At 43.4% G+C, this 18549-nt stretch overlaps 1 protein-coding gene across 12 annotated transcripts in view; it reads left to right on the top strand.

The window, feature by feature from the left end:
* The window catches only part of LOC129708437 (RNA binding protein fox-1 homolog 3-like), a 1476502-nt gene that overhangs the window by 1378901 nt on the left and 79052 nt on the right, over window positions 1-18549 (top strand). The window lies entirely within an intron of this gene.

Here is an 18549-nt window from a genome sequence, read left to right as displayed (position 1 = left end):
AGTGTTGCAGTTCCAAAACTGTCGGCACGAAACAAATATTAGTTAATAGACATCCTGCGAACCCGGCACAGCACCCGTGCCTTTTAAACATCTGAACCTGTAGAAGGGGATTCTTGGGGGTCACCCTTGGCGGGACGAGATAGCAAGTCTTGGTTGGGAACAAAGACATATAGCACAAAAGATACATGTGAAAGTAGGACGGTGTTCCCTCCCGAACAGGCTGACCTAAAGTGGTGTCAAGATCCTGTAGAAAGAGAAATAGACCGGGGCAGAAGGGGACGGGGCCAGAATTGGGGACACTAATCGCCAAGCGGATGGGAGCATGGTTGCGGAGAAGCCACCCGAAACACGTTCTATTCTGTAGACGCCAGCAAGTGCTGAAAATACTATGACCCAATGCAACAACACCGGGGGTCGTGAGAATGCAGACCAGCGACGACACAGTGAGGTGGATAGGCCTTAACAAATCGGAACATAAACTGAGAGAATCTCGTGTAGCCGGGGCGGTGCAGGGACGATCTGGGCACATAGAATTGTCACCAGATACAACCACGCCTTAGTCTCGCTCATCCCGTTTAGTAGGTAACGGTCCTTAACATCGTGCCGAATCGATAACCTCTGTCTAGACAACGAAACTCCATAGATCGGGAAGTGACTCGACACAATGCGCTGTGGTAACTCTACATAGATGCCTTGATGAGGAATCCCCGCGTGGAAGGTCCTCTTTAAGGCCTGTGAGACTCCAAAGAGTTGGAAAGACGGCCCTATCTATCCATGAAGACCATGAAAGGGGGGGAGGTGAGGCGAGTGGGTGGAAAAGTGTGGCATTAGCGCTGGAGGGGGGAAAAAGAGAACATTCTGGGAAAATGGTGAGAAAGTCGCACATGCAAGAAGCTGGAAGGGAGATAGGGTGGCTGGTGCGAAGTAAGAAAAAGGCCAAAGGAAGTAATAGGTTGCAGGTACACATTGTTTTTGTAACGCAACACGTGGGGGGAAAAGAAAGGAGGGGAGAGAGTGAACGATCAGCTGGAACAACAGTATGTAGACGGAAACTTGAGAACCATGCAGGGATATGAAGAAGAGAGAAGATCCAAAAAAAACTGGGCATTCAAGGCGATTTCAACATGCAGGCACATAAAATGGACAACGGAATGGAGGAAAGAAAAATGCTGCAGAATTGGGCGCGGAGAAAGAAAGGGGAAAATACCGCAGCAGGCAATAATAGATTAAGGGGCAGCAGGGATGAGGGTGTGTGACGATTTGAAAGCAAAAAACCGAAACTTTCTGTAGCTAGTACTGTGTCCAAGATGTCCAAGTAGTACTCTCATCATGTCGTGGAACGATCAGTGACGTGGTTAAATCCTGGGTTTAGACTGTGCCTTACAATTGACACTTCAGCTCCTTGCACCACTTTGAAAAAATTGGTGGCATAGGTGTAGAGGGTGTTGACAAGTTGCAGCAGGGGGTGGAATGTTTCCTCCAGAATGTGTCTTTCATAGTAGCCAGAACCACACCAAAAATGGGGTAAGGGGGGGGCTTCATACTTGCTGCGTTTACCACCCCATTAACTATTAACTGTGGGAGAAATACAATATTGATATGCGTGAATAGATTAGCAGTCAAACCGTCATACTGATCTACCCATAATAGTGGCAACCAAGTCAAGAGTCGTCATCAAGACAAGTCCATGCGACGATCATGGACATCCCTGTAAAGGGAGTAATATGAGCCGTGTCGTGATGTTTCAATATTTGGAAGAGTCCTAGGAGCAGACGCCATAGCCTCAGACTAAAAGGAACATAAACTGATAGAAAGAGAATCAGGAGAAATTTATTACGTGAGATTGGTGAGGATCTGTGGAATTCATTGCCGGCGGAAAGACCCTGCGGATCGAGTCAATGGCTATTTACTTGAAGGCATGAAAAAGAATAGGTGAGATAGGAGATGAGGAGGGAAGGTGTATAACATTTTTACGGGGGAATGACAAAATCAATCACGATGGTGTGGTTGTAGAACAATAGAGCAAGGAATACGACGACCAAATTAATAAAAAGAAAATAGAAAACCATTTTAAAAAAAGGGAGGATAGGATCCGAAGCCATGAAGTGGTACTGTAAATTGTAGTATGAGCAGCTTATAGGCGACGAACTGCGTGGCGGGTGAGCCGTATGGCGCGTGAGTATCTGCTCAAACATGAACAATGACTACATGGAGTATACTAGTAGCTGAGAAAAGAAGTATCTATCATCCACTTTGGCAGTGTTCATAGACGTGAATTCTATGAGAGGGATGGTCCTAAAAAACCGAATCCCACTTGCACCTTCGGTCCCCGAGCCATCGGGGTCCTGGAAGTGATGTCAAGCCCTGGGTTTAGTTTGGGGATGAGCTGCCTGATCATGAAACTCATCATATCAATACACCGCGGGCGGGGGGGGGGGGCAGCGTGGTGGGCGCGGGGAAGATGTGTTGTCCTGCAAAGGCCACCTACCTGCCGTGTGCGCTGTCACTTAACGGAGTGCATACGCATAATATGCCTCTCTCATGCAGTGGGTTATACTAAAATTCGCCTGAAAATGTATAGTCTTATTGGTGTCTGGAGTAAACGTGATTTCAACCAATACACTACATACGCACTCAAAACACCAAACCGACGAGTGCGAAAAAGCCGTCGGAGAGAGTGTCGAAGAACGTGAACCTGGTCTTGCGCGGACACTCTGCAGTGTTTAATAGAACACTTCAGAGTCTCATATCGGTGCGAGTTATAGTCAGGGTTAGTGGTTCACACATCTAAACTTAGCCAAACCCCTTGTCACCAGGTTGCCCCTTCAGGATGAATCCCCTTCACTTAAAGCGCAAGAGCACGCCACCCCAAAAAGAGAGAAAGGGGCGCCTGGCCCCAAGAGTGACAACTCCACAGGGAGACTCTAGCTAGAGGGGTGTCGCGCCCTCCCCGTCCCCGCACAGCTATGCCTGGTGTTTGGGGTGCCCAGAGAGTTGGAGAATAAGGAAGGGTTCCCTGTGGGGCGACAGTACTCCCATGAAAGCAATTCAAACTCCAGGGTGCCTAGATGTCAGCGGTTTTATGGGTGTTTAATCTTAAAAATAGGAGTTATAATAACGTAATGAATATATCAGGTGAGGTGACTTGGAGTCATGGGGGGGGGGCAAACTCATCTTGACTGCCCTTCTTCTCGATAAGCGTTCTCGACTGAATCGAACTAGAAACAAATAATAAAGGAAAAAAAAAAAAAAAAATTAGTGCGGACAGCCATTCGGAGGAGCCTTCATCAGGGCACTCACACAAACACCTTAACAAACACTTAGCATGGGTTGCATGCATCCACTCAAGTACCCGTACCATGCACCTACTCTCCATACCCCTGATCCCCTTAATAATAGCCACAAGGCCCCAATACTAACTCCACTCTTAATATGCATGAACGGGCCTCAACTACCTTCTGTTGGCAACGATTCGCACACGATTGGACCGACTCTCTGTGATGACATTTTTTTTTCTCAGAAATGGTCTCGGTTACAAACTTGCCCCGTTATCCTTAAGCTGTGTGGGACCCCCTTGTCCGGGAGCTGGACTTCCCTAACATCGGGAACAATCTTCGTGCTCTGCCTGTCCGGACCGATAAGAATTTGTAAGGGTTTCTATAAGATCCCCTCCTCAATCTGCTCAATATCTACTCCAGATAATAAACAAACTCATTCCAGTTATAAATAAAATCCTTCTAAGACAAAAGTCCTGACATCCCGAAAATCATTCTGTTGACCGTCAAATCACTGCCTCCCTCTGTGGCAATAAGTCCTGCCTCAACATAACTCAAATAAGGAGACAAGACTCAACGAGATAACACAATCGGCAAATACTCCTCCATTGTGGGTGCTCAACCAGCCCCGGTACAACTTCATTAGACCTTCCCTGCTCCTATACTCAATCCTTTTGCATGAAGCTAACATACCATTGGATTTGGGGGAAGCAAAAGGTGTGAACGCTGGTTCTTTACTGCCTAATATCATAGTAGTTCCCCGAAATCGCAATTTCCCCCCACACTCTTGCCCCTCATGTGCCCCACTGGCGTGAAATCCCTGCACCACCATCATTTTGAGGGCGTCATCCGCCCACCCTGCCCACCCCCCGCCCCCCCCCCCGCGGGGCGCCCCTACCGAAGAATCACGCGCCCGGTGTCCAGTATGATAAAGAGGCACTGAAGAATCCTGACTTCCAAACTGCAAAGATTCACGCATAGTCAGTTGTCTGTGATTGTTGTTATAAAACAAAACAACGGAAAGCAATACGCGGTGCAATGTGAACCACCAAACTGCAACCCGCACCAACTTTCTGTTCCTAAGGCTTGGGCACGGCCATACCCGTGGTTTTCCTGTTTACATCTGGCACACAGAAAACACCGTCTCGGTACGCTTCCCTCTTAACCCAGAGCTGCGTCTCGAGCTAGAGTTGCGTGTGAGCATAGTAACAGGAGAAGAGGTAACTACAGACCCGGCAGGGATGGTTATTGTCTATGTCCAATCACACCACAGAACAAGACAACACAGGATCGTGGACTGTATGTGCGCTGTAACCGCCACATTTCATGTATGGATACATGCAATACAATTACAATCATCAATAATGCACAAATTATAATCAGTCAAACGAGTATAGAACTAATGGACAAAGTGATAGAGGGCACACAAAATGGACCCATAGTCCGAGCAGAAGACAACATGGATCTGGGTGGTAGTGTAGTCTGGGAGCCTGGGGGGGTAAAAATAAACAAGGGAAAATTGGCAGGTGGGGGAGGTGCAACTCGGGATGGAGTAGTGAAGTGGGCTGGGAAAAATTCTGGTGATAGTCGTAACTAGTTTTTTATCTGGTACAAAACCAAGAAACAAACATAAGAATATAGTCGGGTGGTGGGGTGATGTGGGGGCGGTGGGCCCTGTAAGCATACATTTCCATGGGGTAGCATGGTATATCGCAACATACAAAAATAGAACAAATCTTCTGTAGCAATACCTGGCGAATATATTGACTTTGGTGAACGAACAACAGTTGGGGATAATATGTTTGGTTGTGTGGGGTGGGCTTGTGGGGTGGGTGCAGACGAGAATGGGGCGGAGTATCAAAAAAGACCGTCTATAAGACACAGAATTAATGGATTGTGGGCGATACAGAAGGTGATATGGCTATTTCAAAAGTGTGGTGTAAATACACTCAAGTGGCAGGGTGCCAACCTGGCTGCAACAATTGCAGGGGAGCAAATAGACTGTGGTTATTCGCTTACATATCCGAAGTAGTTGTCACGGCCTACACAAAATATTAAAAAATTCAGCACATACAGGACAGTGTAGGTAGAGGTGGCAAAACGGGATCTGGGGTGAGGCTAGGCAAGGGTATATAAGGCTATGAATCCGCACTCCTATTATGTGGCTCCTTGTCCGGGTGTCCGGGGGGGGTCCAAAACAGGGTGGCAAAATAGCCAGAAGATGATTGGTGCAGTTACCACCTACATCTCAGGCGGTTGTGACAAGTAAGCACAAAAAGGGAGAAAACAATATACATAAACGTCGGGACGCAATTGTGGCTGCACCCAAATCGACAGGGCGGTACAGGACGACGTCAAATGCCAAAGCATAATTCAAGAAGGGACACTAAAGAACAGGAGAGTGTGGCATACAATGGTGTAGATATGGGGGTGATTTGATTGTATGAGTCCAGCGTGGTGGGACGAGAGGTACGTGAAAGCGGGGTTGGAAATATGCGTGGACGAAGAGAAAGCGAGAAAAGACGAGACATATAACAATCGGAACTACCACACTGCACAGATACAAGAAAGGAATTCGTTTATAGGCAAGATAACATGCGGGCGAATACACGGTGTCGGGTTTAAAAGGATGGTCCTGGGTGTGCTTGCACCATGGGTTTGGGAGGTCAGAACCACTCTCTAAAGATAAAATAGATAGTAAAATAAGGGTTAGGAAGAATTGCGTAGGGGTGGGATCAGCTGGGAAGAAACTGGCCCTGATTTCGGGGAAAAGCTGTGGAGTAGGGGTTTGACAAACCTCTGTGGTCGCTTTGCCTATGGGAGAGGGAGACGGGGGTGACCAATTGAGACTGGCCCAGGATCGGGGTGGGTTCGGATAGGCCATACCAATGCGATAGTGAGTTGTAATGTGGCCATGGAATGGTGTAGAGTGGCCCATTTATTTGCTGCTCGCCCTCTCTTTCAACTCTAATGTAATTCCTGCCTTCGGCGGGATACGTGCTAAACTCTAGACTCCGACATCCATGGGGGACTACTCCTTAAAACAGATAAATGAGGTGGTTCCTTACGTCGTCCAGTCGGTATTACCACAAAAAAAAGAATACAGCAAACAAACACTGTGGAAGAGGTGTGCTGGGAACACATCGGGTTCCCTGGCTATCGATATTCATGAGTCTCTCCTTTTTTCCGTTTCTCTTACCTGCATGGCGAGGATTGTGGGTGTGTACGGGATGTCGCACACACAGTAAGACATATCGTCATGGGGGGGCCAAGAACGGGGGGCGCGGAGAGGGTAATTAATAGAAGACAACACAAAATACGTAGAAGGCCGTAAAATAGAGGTAGCGATCCAATTCTTTCTTCTCTTCTCACCACCCTGTGAGAGGGGTGTGTCCTTGCCCATCATTGTCATCGGGGGGGGCTGGAGGGTTTGGTGGTTTGTATAGGGGGTGGTGTGTTGGGGGGTGGTGGTGATAGTATGGGTGTGTAGTTGTGTTTGTGTGTGGGTGGTTGGGGGTGGGATGGGCTGTGTGTAAATCGATGGTATACGCTTTTGGGATGGGTGGGCGATAGTGGTTTGTGGTATGGTTGGGGTCGGGTAAGGTGATGCATGTGAGTTGGTTGGGTGTGCTATGGTGTGTGGCAGTAAGTGGTGTGTGTTTTAGGTTTCCCCGGTCGTCCGGGCCATCGCTCATTCCGCATCTAGCGTAAGGGTGCTATAGGGGAAACAAATAAGTGCAAGAGAGTCAAGGACAGTTGCTAGCGCAAGCAACGACAACTAACCAAAAGTCATGGAGCACACATGATATGTGTGCGCGGTTGATGCACCACTGTTGTGGGAAAGTGGATTTGCTGACAATGAATGCTGTGAACTAGTGGTCAAGTAAATCTGTTTTGATTTAATGGAATACTATTTCCCATGAATGTTAAATTCAAGAAGATCTAAACGTCCGAGGATCCACATGTTATTTTTGTGTTACTGCTGATGCTAATAGATATCCGCAGGGTGGATTGAAAAATGTGTTATCAGAGCAGGACACAGAACACGTTATCCTTTTCCCTCATTGTCCTAGAACGATGCGAAAAAAAACGCTGGGCCTCCCGACTGCGTGAAGTCGTTACTGTGTGGCAATGGTAAGGAAAAAGTGTTTTCCCAAACAAAAGACGCATTATTTTCAACTAAGAAAAAAGAAAAACACTTGCCTTGCTGAAAGAATGAGCGAGTTGTGACAAGTTCAAAAAGGAATTAAAGATAAAAACTCATAAGCATTTAGTACAACAGGATACTGCTCTCAATGGTTTCCCGATACCTAAAACCTGAACTAAAAAGATTACCGCCTTGTGGAAAAAAAAGAAGAACAAAGGTCCAAAAAATAGCAAAAAAAAGAAAAGTGTGTCCACCTTACAATAGGATAAGCAAGCAAAAAACAGACCACTGTATGCTTTTCCAAATTCATAGAACGATGCGCAAATCTCCGCTTGGATCGGTACTTGGTGTGAAACCTTGGTTTTCCAAAACAGACGCATGATTTCAACTAAATTCAGCCACTAGCCTTGCGATACTCAGTTCTTCAAGCTTCAGGAACTATTTCTCACTAGGCATTTAGACAAAAGAGGATACTGCTATAATTGTTCCCGGTCCTTGTGGCTGATGAAGTGCTTGTTGCTCATTCCTTTACTACATTTAACAACGCTGAGAGACGTCTGAGGTGCAAACATTATAATGCATCCGGCGGCATTAATCAGCGGCATAATAAATAGGGATTGAGTCAACTTTGAAATTGTCAAGCTTGGTGGATGCCTGTACCTTATGTCCTGCTCTGATTAATGTGCCTTTACTACATAATGTACAAGGCATGTGGTTTTTATCGGCGGCATTAGTTATAGATTAGTATTGTAGCAGACACACCTGATTCCATGTGCTCCATTAATCAATATGTAACAGGCCCTTCTGTTAGTTTAGTTTAGTTTAAAGACACAGCATGGGAACAGGCCCTTCGGCCCACCAAGTCCACGGCAACCATCAATCACCTATCCCACTTTCACATCCTACACACTTGGTGAAATTCACAGAAGCCAATAAACCTAAAAGTCTGCATGGTCTTTGGAATATGGGAGGAAACTGGAGCACCCGGTGGAAACCCATGCGGCCACAGGCAGAACGTACAAACTCCACATAGACAGGCACCCGCATAAGTCAGGGACATCGAACGCGGGTTTCGGGTGATGTAGGGCAGCAACTTTAACTACTGTACGCAAATTGTAGATACAAAGGACTTGCAGACAACTTGAATCTTGAGCAAACACAAAGTGCTGAGTCGAAAAAACCACAAATTGCTGGAGTACTCAACGGTGAGGCAGTGCATCTCTGGAGTGTTTACAAGTATAAGGTGACCGCGCTTCGGGTCAGGACCCTTCTTCAGACTGATTATAGTAGGGAGAAGGAAGCAGGAAAAAGCCTGGCAAATGGTAGGTGGTACAGGTGAGGTAGGGTGGTGACTGGCAAATGGGAGGAGTAAGTGACAAAGGCTAGAGCTGTAAAGGAGTTGGTTGGAAGGGCACAGGGGGAGTGGGAAAGAATGGCGGGATAGTTGGAGCAATGTGTGCCACAGAAAGTACATCCAATTATCAGACCCCTTTAAGATTAACATCAACAAGCTCTCTTGTTTGTTTACTTATTTCCAGCAGATTTTATTGATACCAGTACTGATCTAAATGCATGCAATGTTCAAAGTGAACAAGCAAATTGAGACACCAAGTTTACTTTAATTATTTATTATGGATATCATTGCAGAATGAGTGCAAAAAATAATCAATAGGACTTTACCTGGACATGGGTTTGAGTTATAGGATGAGACATTTTTCTTTGAAGTGCAGGAGGCTGAGGGGTGACTGAGTTGAACTGCACAAGATAATGAGGGGCTTGGATAAAGTGAACACTCAATGTCTTTTTCCCAGGGTAGAGAATTCTAAAACTAGAGGGCATAGACTTAAGGTGAAAGGGGAGAGTGAAAGGGGCAACTTGTTCACTCAGAGGGTAGTCTGTGTCTGGAATGAGCTGCCAGAGGAAGCTACAGAAGCAGATAAAGACAGATATATGGATCGGAGGGTTTAGAGCCATACAGTGGCTTGCAAAAGTTTTCATACCCCTTGAACTTTTCCACATTTTGTCACGTTACAACCACAAACGTAAATGTATTTTATTGGGATTTTATGTGATAGACCAACGCAAAGTGGCGCATAATTGTGAAGTGGAAGGAAAACGATATATGGTTTTCAAATTTTTTTACAAATAAAAAACTGAAAAGTGTGGCGTGCAAAAGTATTCAGCCCCCCTGAGTCAATACTTAGTAGAACCACCTTTCGCTGTAATTACAGCTGCAAGTCTTTTGGGGTATGTCTCTACCAGTTTTGCACATCTAGAGACTGAACTTTTTGCCCATTCTTCTTTGCAAAATAGCTCGAGCTCAGTCAGATTGGATGGAGAGCGTCTGTGAACAGCAAATTTCAAGTCTTGCCAGAGATTCTCAATTGGATTTAGGCCTGGACTTTGACTGGACCATTCTAACACATGAATATGCTTTGATCTAAACCATTCCATTGTAGCTCTGGCTGTATGTTTAGGGTCGTTGTCCTGCTGGAAGGTGAACCTCCGCCCCAGTCTCAAGTCTTTTGCAGACTCTAACAGGTTTTCTTCCAGGATTGCCCTGTATTTGGCTCCATCCATCTTACCATCAACTCTGACTAGCTTCCCTGTCCCTGCTGAAGAAAAGCATCCCCACAGCATGATGCTGCCACCACCATGTTTCACAGTGGGGATGGTGTGTTCAGGGTGATGTGCAGTGTTAGTTTTCCGCCACACATAGCGTTTTGCATTTAGGCCAAAAACTTTAATTTTGGTCTCATCTGACCAGAGCACCTTCCTCCACATGTTTGCTGTGTCCACCACATGGCTTGTGGCAAACTGCAAACGGGACTTCTTATGGCTTTTTTTCAACAATGGCTTTCTTCTTGCCACTCTTCCATAAAGGCCTGATTTGTGGAGTGCATGACTAATAGTTGTCCTGTGGACAGATTCCCCCACCTGAGCTGTGGATCTCTGCAGCTCCTCCAAAGTTACCATGGGCCTCTTGGCTGCTTCTCTGATCAATGCTCTCCTTGCCCGGCCTGTCAGTTTAGGTGGACGGCCATGTCTTGGTAGGTTTGCAGTTGTGCCATACTCTTTCCATTTTCGGATGATGGATTGAACAGTGCTCTGTGAGATGTTCAAAGCTTGGGATATTTTTTTATAACCTAACCCTGCTTTAAACTTCTCCACAACTTTATCCCTGACCTGTCTGGTGTGTTCCTTGGGCTTCGTGATGCTGTTTGTTCACTATTGTTCTCTAACAAACCTCTGAGGCCTTCACAGAACAGCTGTATTTATACTGAGATTAGATTACACACAAGTGGACTCTATTTACTAATTAGGTGACTTCTGAAGGCAATTGGTTGCACTGGATTTTATTTAGGGGTATCAGAGTAAAGAGGGCTGAATACTTTTGCACGCCACACTTTTCAGTTTTTTATTTGTAAAAAAATTTGAAAACCATGTATCATTTTCCTTCCACTTCACAATTATGCGCCATTTTGTGTTGGTCTATCACATAAAATCCCAATAAAATACATTTACGTTTGTGGTTGTAACGTGCCAAAATGTGGAAAAGTTCAAGGGGTATGAATACTTTTGCAAGCTACTGTATGAGCCAAATGCAGGTAAAAGGGACACAATATGCATGCAATTGCAGGCACTGTATGCTATTGTGATCGGTACAGACAAGGTGATTCTGTGCTGTACAGATCTTTGACTCTATGACTATAGAACTGTCCAATTTATCAGGCATAATTGGAGCGGAAGTCCAGAAGTGGAAGTGTTATACCACTGCTGAGGACAATAAACCAATAAAAGTTATTTGCTCATCAACATTGAAGGCATGAGAAATAATACCACCATGTATCCCACCTTCTGTAATGGCATCATTAATCAACAGTTAGGTTTTGAAGTTTGACTAGTTGTGTTACTAAAGGAAAGCTCTATAAACCCATGTAGGCACATGATACTGCGGATGCTGGGATCTTGACCAAAAGACAAAGTGATGGAGGAACTTGGCGTAATGGGAGTTCAGCATGACTAGCGCATAATGTGTGATAGCTGGATGTGGCCATTTTAGTCGATTTCCTTGCCTTCACAAAGAGTGAAATCTGTCGTCATTTTCATAAGTGCATGCCAGACTTTTCAAAGCATGAACAGACTGTAGGGGGAAGTAATTTTGATTCAGTGCTCAGTGCCCAAAACACCGCACGCGCTTGCTTGGGCACTTTGTCCCATTGTCAGTAGTTGTGCCATTTCCATAACACTTTCCAATATCTCTTTCCATCCTTTTTCATTTATGAAGTTCATGCTGTACACAATATATCATTCCTTACCCACAGTTAGCATTTTATAAGATAAGTCACTTAGTTTAATATGGTAGGGAACATGTGCATTGAACTTAACTTATTTCTTGATTGCTTTAAGATCTGCACCATCGCCCGTTACTGAAAAGCTTTATTTTGTAAGGTATTTTTCTTTTCAAGTGTCCCATTTGTTACTCAAGGAAAGCATTTCACTTTGCCATTTTATCTCACATTACTGCGTAAAATGCTAGTTGTAATATATATTCATTGTTGAACATGTTGCTACAAAATCACTGTATAAAAAATCATCTTATGTTCAAACAAATTATTATTTTGTACAGGAGAATGAAATCTTCCACTTTAATTACATTCTTAACTAGATATATACTTCACTTTCCATTGAATGAAAACAAAAATTATAGTCTAGTTACAAATTGAACCAATAACAAAAACTACAATTATTTGACGCAAATTCTGGAATTCAAAACAACAGAGAAACTATTATTTTTCCCAACGTCAGAGGTTGCAAGCGGAGAGCTGATGGAAGTGTATAAAATTATAAGAGGCATAGATAGGGTAGACAGTCAGAATCTTTTCCCACCCAGGGTGGAAATGCCAAATAATAGAGGACACACCACAGGTCTTAGGTGAAAGGGGTAACTTTTAAAGGCTGCCTAACCCGCTGAGTTACTCCAGCACTCTGATCTGAAGAAGGGTTTCGGCCCGAAAAGTTGCCTATTTCCTTCGTTCCATAGATGCTGCTGCACCCGCTGAGTTTCTCCAGCACTTTTGTCTACCTAACTTTTGGTGAGTGCCTGGAATGTACTACTGGGGTTGATGGTGAAGGCAGATACAATAGTGGAGTTTAAGAGACATTTGGATAGACAGGTGGATATGCCAGGATTGGAAGGTTACGGATTATAGCAGGCAGATGAGAGCTGATCTTGGCATCGTGTGCAACACGGACGTCGTGGGCTGAATGGCCTGTTCCTGTGCTGTACTGGTCCAAGGCCTCTGTTCTGATATGCCTATTTCCCCCAATCTACATCCTCCCACCACTGGTACTGCCCACTGATCTCAGCTTGGATGGGAATCTGGAAGGAAAAGGATGTACCCCCGATTAGAGGGTCAAATGTGGTTGATTAATCATTAGGTTGTGATGTTATAGTTCTTAACAAACGGGTTTGTTTTATAACTGTCCGGATGGACCACACTCCCTGGGCCTTTGGAAAATAATCGTTTTATAGAGTGAAAAAAAAAGGCCTTTAAAACTGAGAAACCTTTGTCAGGGAGACAGAGACACAAGTAACTGCAGATGCTGGTTTACCTATGATCAGAGTGCTGGAGTAACTCAGCGGGTTAGGCAGCTTTTCTGGAGAACTTGGAAAGGCGACATTTTGGGTGGGGATTCTTCCTCAGACTGATTCATGAGAAAGATGGTTCCACTGAGGGGGAATTTCAAAACACAGCACATTAAAATTTAATAATCTCAATAAATGATGTGAAAACCTTTTAACCTAAAGCTTTGTTGATTCATGGAAGCTGTCATGATATTGAGAACCTTTAGGAAGAACATTGAGGACATTTAAGGTAAAGCTCGATAACTAACTGAGAGAGAAAGGAACATAAGGAAATGCTGACAGAGGCTTGTGTAGATCACAAATAACAGGAAAGATTAAATGGGCTCAATGGCCTGTTTCAATTCTGGAGATTCAATATATCTTTATGTTCATATCAAAGAGCTTCCTAAAGGAAGGCCATCTACAACATTGAAATAACAACCGTACATCTCCAGTTGACCCAGACACTCTCTCTGAATCCACTTGGAGAACAGTACAAATGCTCTGGTCAATTTGCAGATGAGTTAGGTGTATAAAATGGCAAGAAGCATTTGAGCAAGGGACACCTCAAGCAATACGAAATGAAGCACAGTATCTCTTCTCGAGATTAGATCTGGTTTTCCTATTATGAATAGAAAGTATGGGAGTGGATTGTGAAATGCCCAAGGAAATAGAATGCAAAATGACAAGAATATACTAATATACGAACAGAATTTACTAATATTAATCTGCTTGCTTTGATGATTGTGCATCAAGCATTACTTCTTGGTCCTTGGCTTTAAAGTCTTTGTAACTGATCAATTGATCTCCAATCAATTCTGGGCACTCTGATGAGCTGTGTCCAGATGAGGTTGTGTTTGGCCGCCATCTGACTGTCTGGGCTAACCTAACATCACATTGAATCTTGCGAATATTGTAAAAGCCCAAATAGATGTGAAGTACAGTTTGATAGTCTCCTGTCACGGAGGATCTTTATAGGAATCTGGAGCACTGCTTTGCAGGTATTGCACGCAAACCATGATTAGACTAGGCGATAGAAATGAGGCTAGTCGGAGCCGATGTGGTAACTTGTGGCATTTCACAACAGTGAGCAGGTTTTTTCAGGGCAGGATTTATAAAAACTCATTGTTTTTCCTTGCTAAAATTAAATAAATAGTTTGTTGGCTGTAGCCTTAACTTCAGTCCAATGCAATGTTTATTCTTCCAATCAACAACTTGGAGGGAATCATGAGATATAACATCTAATATCTTCCCATAATCCCAAATTATTCTTTCATCAATGGATGTTGTAATTGACATAATTCAAAGCTCAGGCATTTTCAGATACAGTTTGCTTCATCGACAATGCTGGGAGTTGATTCTGACAGTAACTTGTGATTATAAATACAGTGTGATACCTTTGGAGAAAGTATGTACAAGAGTTAACTGCAGTTTTTCAGTACTCTATAGTACGGTAAGATGTACGTCCAAGATTAGTGCCGATGAGTTCCACAATATTTCAATCAATTCATTTCATTTCAATAAAGTACATTTACTAGATTTGCGAGAATGTTGTCAGGACTTTCGGGCGAGGTTGGGCAGGCTAGGACTTTATTACTTGGAGCATGGAAGGCTGAGGGGTGATCTTATCGAGGTGTATAAAATCATGAGAGGAATACATAGGTTGAATACACAGAGTCTTTTCCCTAGAGTAGGAGACCAAGAACTGGAGGACAGAGGATTAAGGTGAGAGGGAAAGATTTCGTAGGAATCTGAGGGCAAGTTAGGCTAAAGCCCCTGTTTCCATGCTGTATATCTCTGACTCTACTCTGTTACCAGCCCTTCTATCTGTTTCTCATTTGCTCTATCATCTAAAATGACAAAACAAGCGTTGTCATCTATCATTAGGTCTCCAGTTTACGCAAGAGGGCCACAAAATGCATTTTAAATATAATGGAACTATATTCGCCACAGTACATTTTATAGACCAGATTTAAAAATAATTAAAAATCTTTCATGCTTATGGAAGACTAATTCCCCAAAGTGTTTACCATTTTAATTAAAACAAAATTCAGGGACACTTTTGCAAATTAGCTGTGAAAGCAATTTTTTTTCTCTCGTCACTGGTTAATGTTTAAAGTGATTGTGTTGGTTTTGAAGTTTTGTGCCCGAGCCAGACCTTTCATGCATGATTTAAGCATAAAGGCCACCGCTAATGTTAGATTATGACAGCATCCGTATGTGGATAGGTGAATTACCATAGGAATATTGACCTTGACACATCTGAGCAACTCAACGTCAGTCTAATGTTAGTTTGGCATCAAATGCACATCTAATGGCATCAGTTCATACACTATAATCACCTTCATATTCACCAAAAGAAACTGGACATTAGCGGTCAACTTATGACCTGGATTTTTCACCCACAGTAAAATAAGAAGCAGAACACAAAACATATTCACAAAGAGACACAAAGTAAAGGCTCTCCACCACAATTTTGATATTTTGCCCACATTTTCTTAGTTTAATTTAATTTATTATCAAGTGTACCGAGGTACAGTGAAAAACCTTTCTTGCGTGCTAACCAGCCAGAGGAAAGACAATACGTGCTTGCAATCGAGCCGTCCACAGTGTACAGATATAAGATAAAGGGAATGACATTTAGTGCAAGATAAAGATAGTTTGAGGGTTCCCAATGAGGTAGATAGTAGCCCAGGACTGCTCTCTAGTTGTTGATAGGATGTTTCAGTTGCCTCATAACAGCTGGGAAGAAACTATCCCTGAATCTGGAGGTGTGCGTTTTCACACTTCTGTACATCATGCATTATGGGACAGGGGGGAAGAGGGAGTGACCGGGGTTAGACTGGCCCTTGATTATGCTGGTGGCCTTGCCGAGGCAGTGTGAAGTGCTGTTACATATTTCCTGTATTCAGCAAAACACGGATTGCAAGAAGAACTCGGCAGGTCAGGCAGCATCAGGGGGGCTAAAATGGAGATATGAGAAACTGCAGATTTTGGTTTACAAAATAAAACACGGAGTGCTGGAATAACACTGGGTCAGGCAGCATCTCCGGAGGATTTTTGGCCTGAAAAATAACCTTGACCCAAAACGTCACCTATCCATGTACTGAGATGCTGCCGGACCTGCTGAATTACTCCAGTATTTTGAAAAAAAAATTTTAATAAGTGGAGCGAATGGACAGATGATGTTTTGGGGCTGAAAAGGGGATTTGGATCCAAGACAAGCCCATGTCCATGTTCCACTGTTTTAGTGGGTTGTGATGTTGATGGGGAATTTGGAGGACAAATTTGTGCAAAGCCTGATTCCGTTTTTAGCTGCTTTGCTGTGATGACATATTCCACATATATATTATTCGTCAAGAATGTTTTATTGTCATGTCACAAAAGGGAGCAATGAAATTATTACTTGCAGCAGCACAACAGATATGTAAACATAGTACTCTGTACACCCCATAATAAACAGTAGAAATATTATTTTATTATTATTATTATTATTATTATTATTATTATTATTATTATTATTATTATTATTATTAAACAGATAATAAATAAACAATAATAGTGCAAAGTCAAAACAGTGCCCCCAAGTCGATATAGTTCAGAGCCTATTTGGAGATTTAGTAGTGTGTCTGAAGAAGGGTCTCGACCTGAAACATCACCCATTCCTTCTCTCCAAAGATGCTGCCTGTCCTGCTGAGTTGCTCCAGCTTTTTGTGTCTATCTTGTGTTTAATAGCCTGATGGTTGTCAGGAAGAAGCTGCTCCTGAACCTGCATGTTACAGTTTTCAGGCTCATGTACCTTCTATGCATTGTAATATTGGGGTTGAGAGGATTATTAGACAAGAGGCAATGTGTATGATATTGACTCACTGCTGCCTGACCCACTGAGTTACTCCAGCACTTGGTGTATTTTTCGTTTGTAAACCAGCAACTACAGTTCCTGTTTCTACAAACATCAAGAGGTGCTCGTTTTCCCATCGATTCAGTGAATTAAACATTAGAGTCAAATTAGGTTCACTCTTATGTACCTTTTAATTAATTGCAGGTAAAATGTTTGATGGAACTTTAGTTTTAATTCTTTGGATGATGAATGTATCCATGTGCTGGGGGGGGATAAAAATGAAGAGGGGCATTTCCTTGCATGAACATCAGGCAATGGGTACTTCCAAGAAGAAGGAGTCTCATCATCTCTCCGTGGCATTAAATGGCAGGGCCATCAGCAAATGTTCCCTCATATACATTTTGGAGGTGATGGGTTGCCAGAAACGCAACTGGATCATGAAGGTAAAAGGAGAAACTACCTAGGCAAGTCAGAAGTACGTTCTGTGTGGTGAATAGAATATGTCCAAAACTAATCAGACTTGAGTCAGAAGCTGATGTGATTCCCAGCACAGATTGGGGGCTGAGACTTAACAGTATCTTGGTATCTTGGACCAAACATTTTTGTTCAGCGCATTTACATTCATCTCTTGGTAGTCCAGCTTTAATAGACATTGAAACTTTCTCCACGATGCAATACAGCCACTCAACAAAGCTTCTTCAGCGAGATCTTGTAAACTGCACATCTACGAGGACAAAGGAACAAGGACTAGGGATAGTTCACATTGTCGTCAAGACAGACACATTTTGGCCGTAGCATGTATAGTCATCTTTTCAACTGTGCCTGGTCTATGATCTGGAACGTCAGCCCTGTGGAAGCTCATCCATTTTAACGAATGTCAAATCAAGAACTCGCCACTACATTTTCAAGAAAAAGTGCTGGAGTAACTCATCAGTTTAGGTTTAGGTTTATTATTGTCACATGTAACAAAGTTTAGTTCAGTTCAGAATCTGAATCTGCACAAAATGCTGGAGTAACTCAGCGGGTCATGCAGCATCTCTGGAGAAAAAGAATAGGTGATGTTTTGGGTCGGAACCCTTCATTAGATAGTTTAGTTTAGTTTATTGTTGCATTTACCAAGGTATAGTGAAAAGCTTTTTGTTGCGTGTTATCCAGTCACCAGAAAGACTATGATTACAATCAAGCCATCCACAATGTATTAAGGATCATCCACAATTATCCACAAAGGGATAAAGGTAATAATGCATAGTATAAGATAAACTCCAGTAAAGTCTGAGTAAAGATAATCTGAGTGGTCTCCAATCAGGCAGATGGTAGGTCAGGACTGCTCTCTAGTTGTGGGGGGCGGGACCACGCCCGGCAAGTGATGGGTGGATACCGGTGAGGGGGAATTGGGTAGAGATCAATATGAGGAAAAAAGGTGTAAGATAAAAGGGAGATAAAATGTGAAGCCAGAGGATAAGATATTGGTGGAAGGGGATAGGGGGAAGAGGAAATGGGGGCAGGGTAAGGGTCCCAACCCAAAAAAACACCGATTTGTGTCCTCCAGAAATGCGACCTGACTCGCTGACTTACTCCCACATTTTGTTTTTTTTTAAACCAGCATCTGCAGTTCCTTGCAACAACATTTTCAAGGACAGCAATGGGGCAGCCAATG

The sequence above is a fragment of the Leucoraja erinacea genome, chromosome 23 (assembly GCF_028641065.1).
Source record: "Leucoraja erinacea ecotype New England chromosome 23, Leri_hhj_1, whole genome shotgun sequence".
Taxonomy (NCBI): Eukaryota; Metazoa; Chordata; class Chondrichthyes; order Rajiformes; family Rajidae; genus Leucoraja; species Leucoraja erinaceus.
The sequence above is the reverse complement of the archived record's forward strand: the minus strand, read 5'-3'. Positions and strand labels throughout refer to the sequence as shown.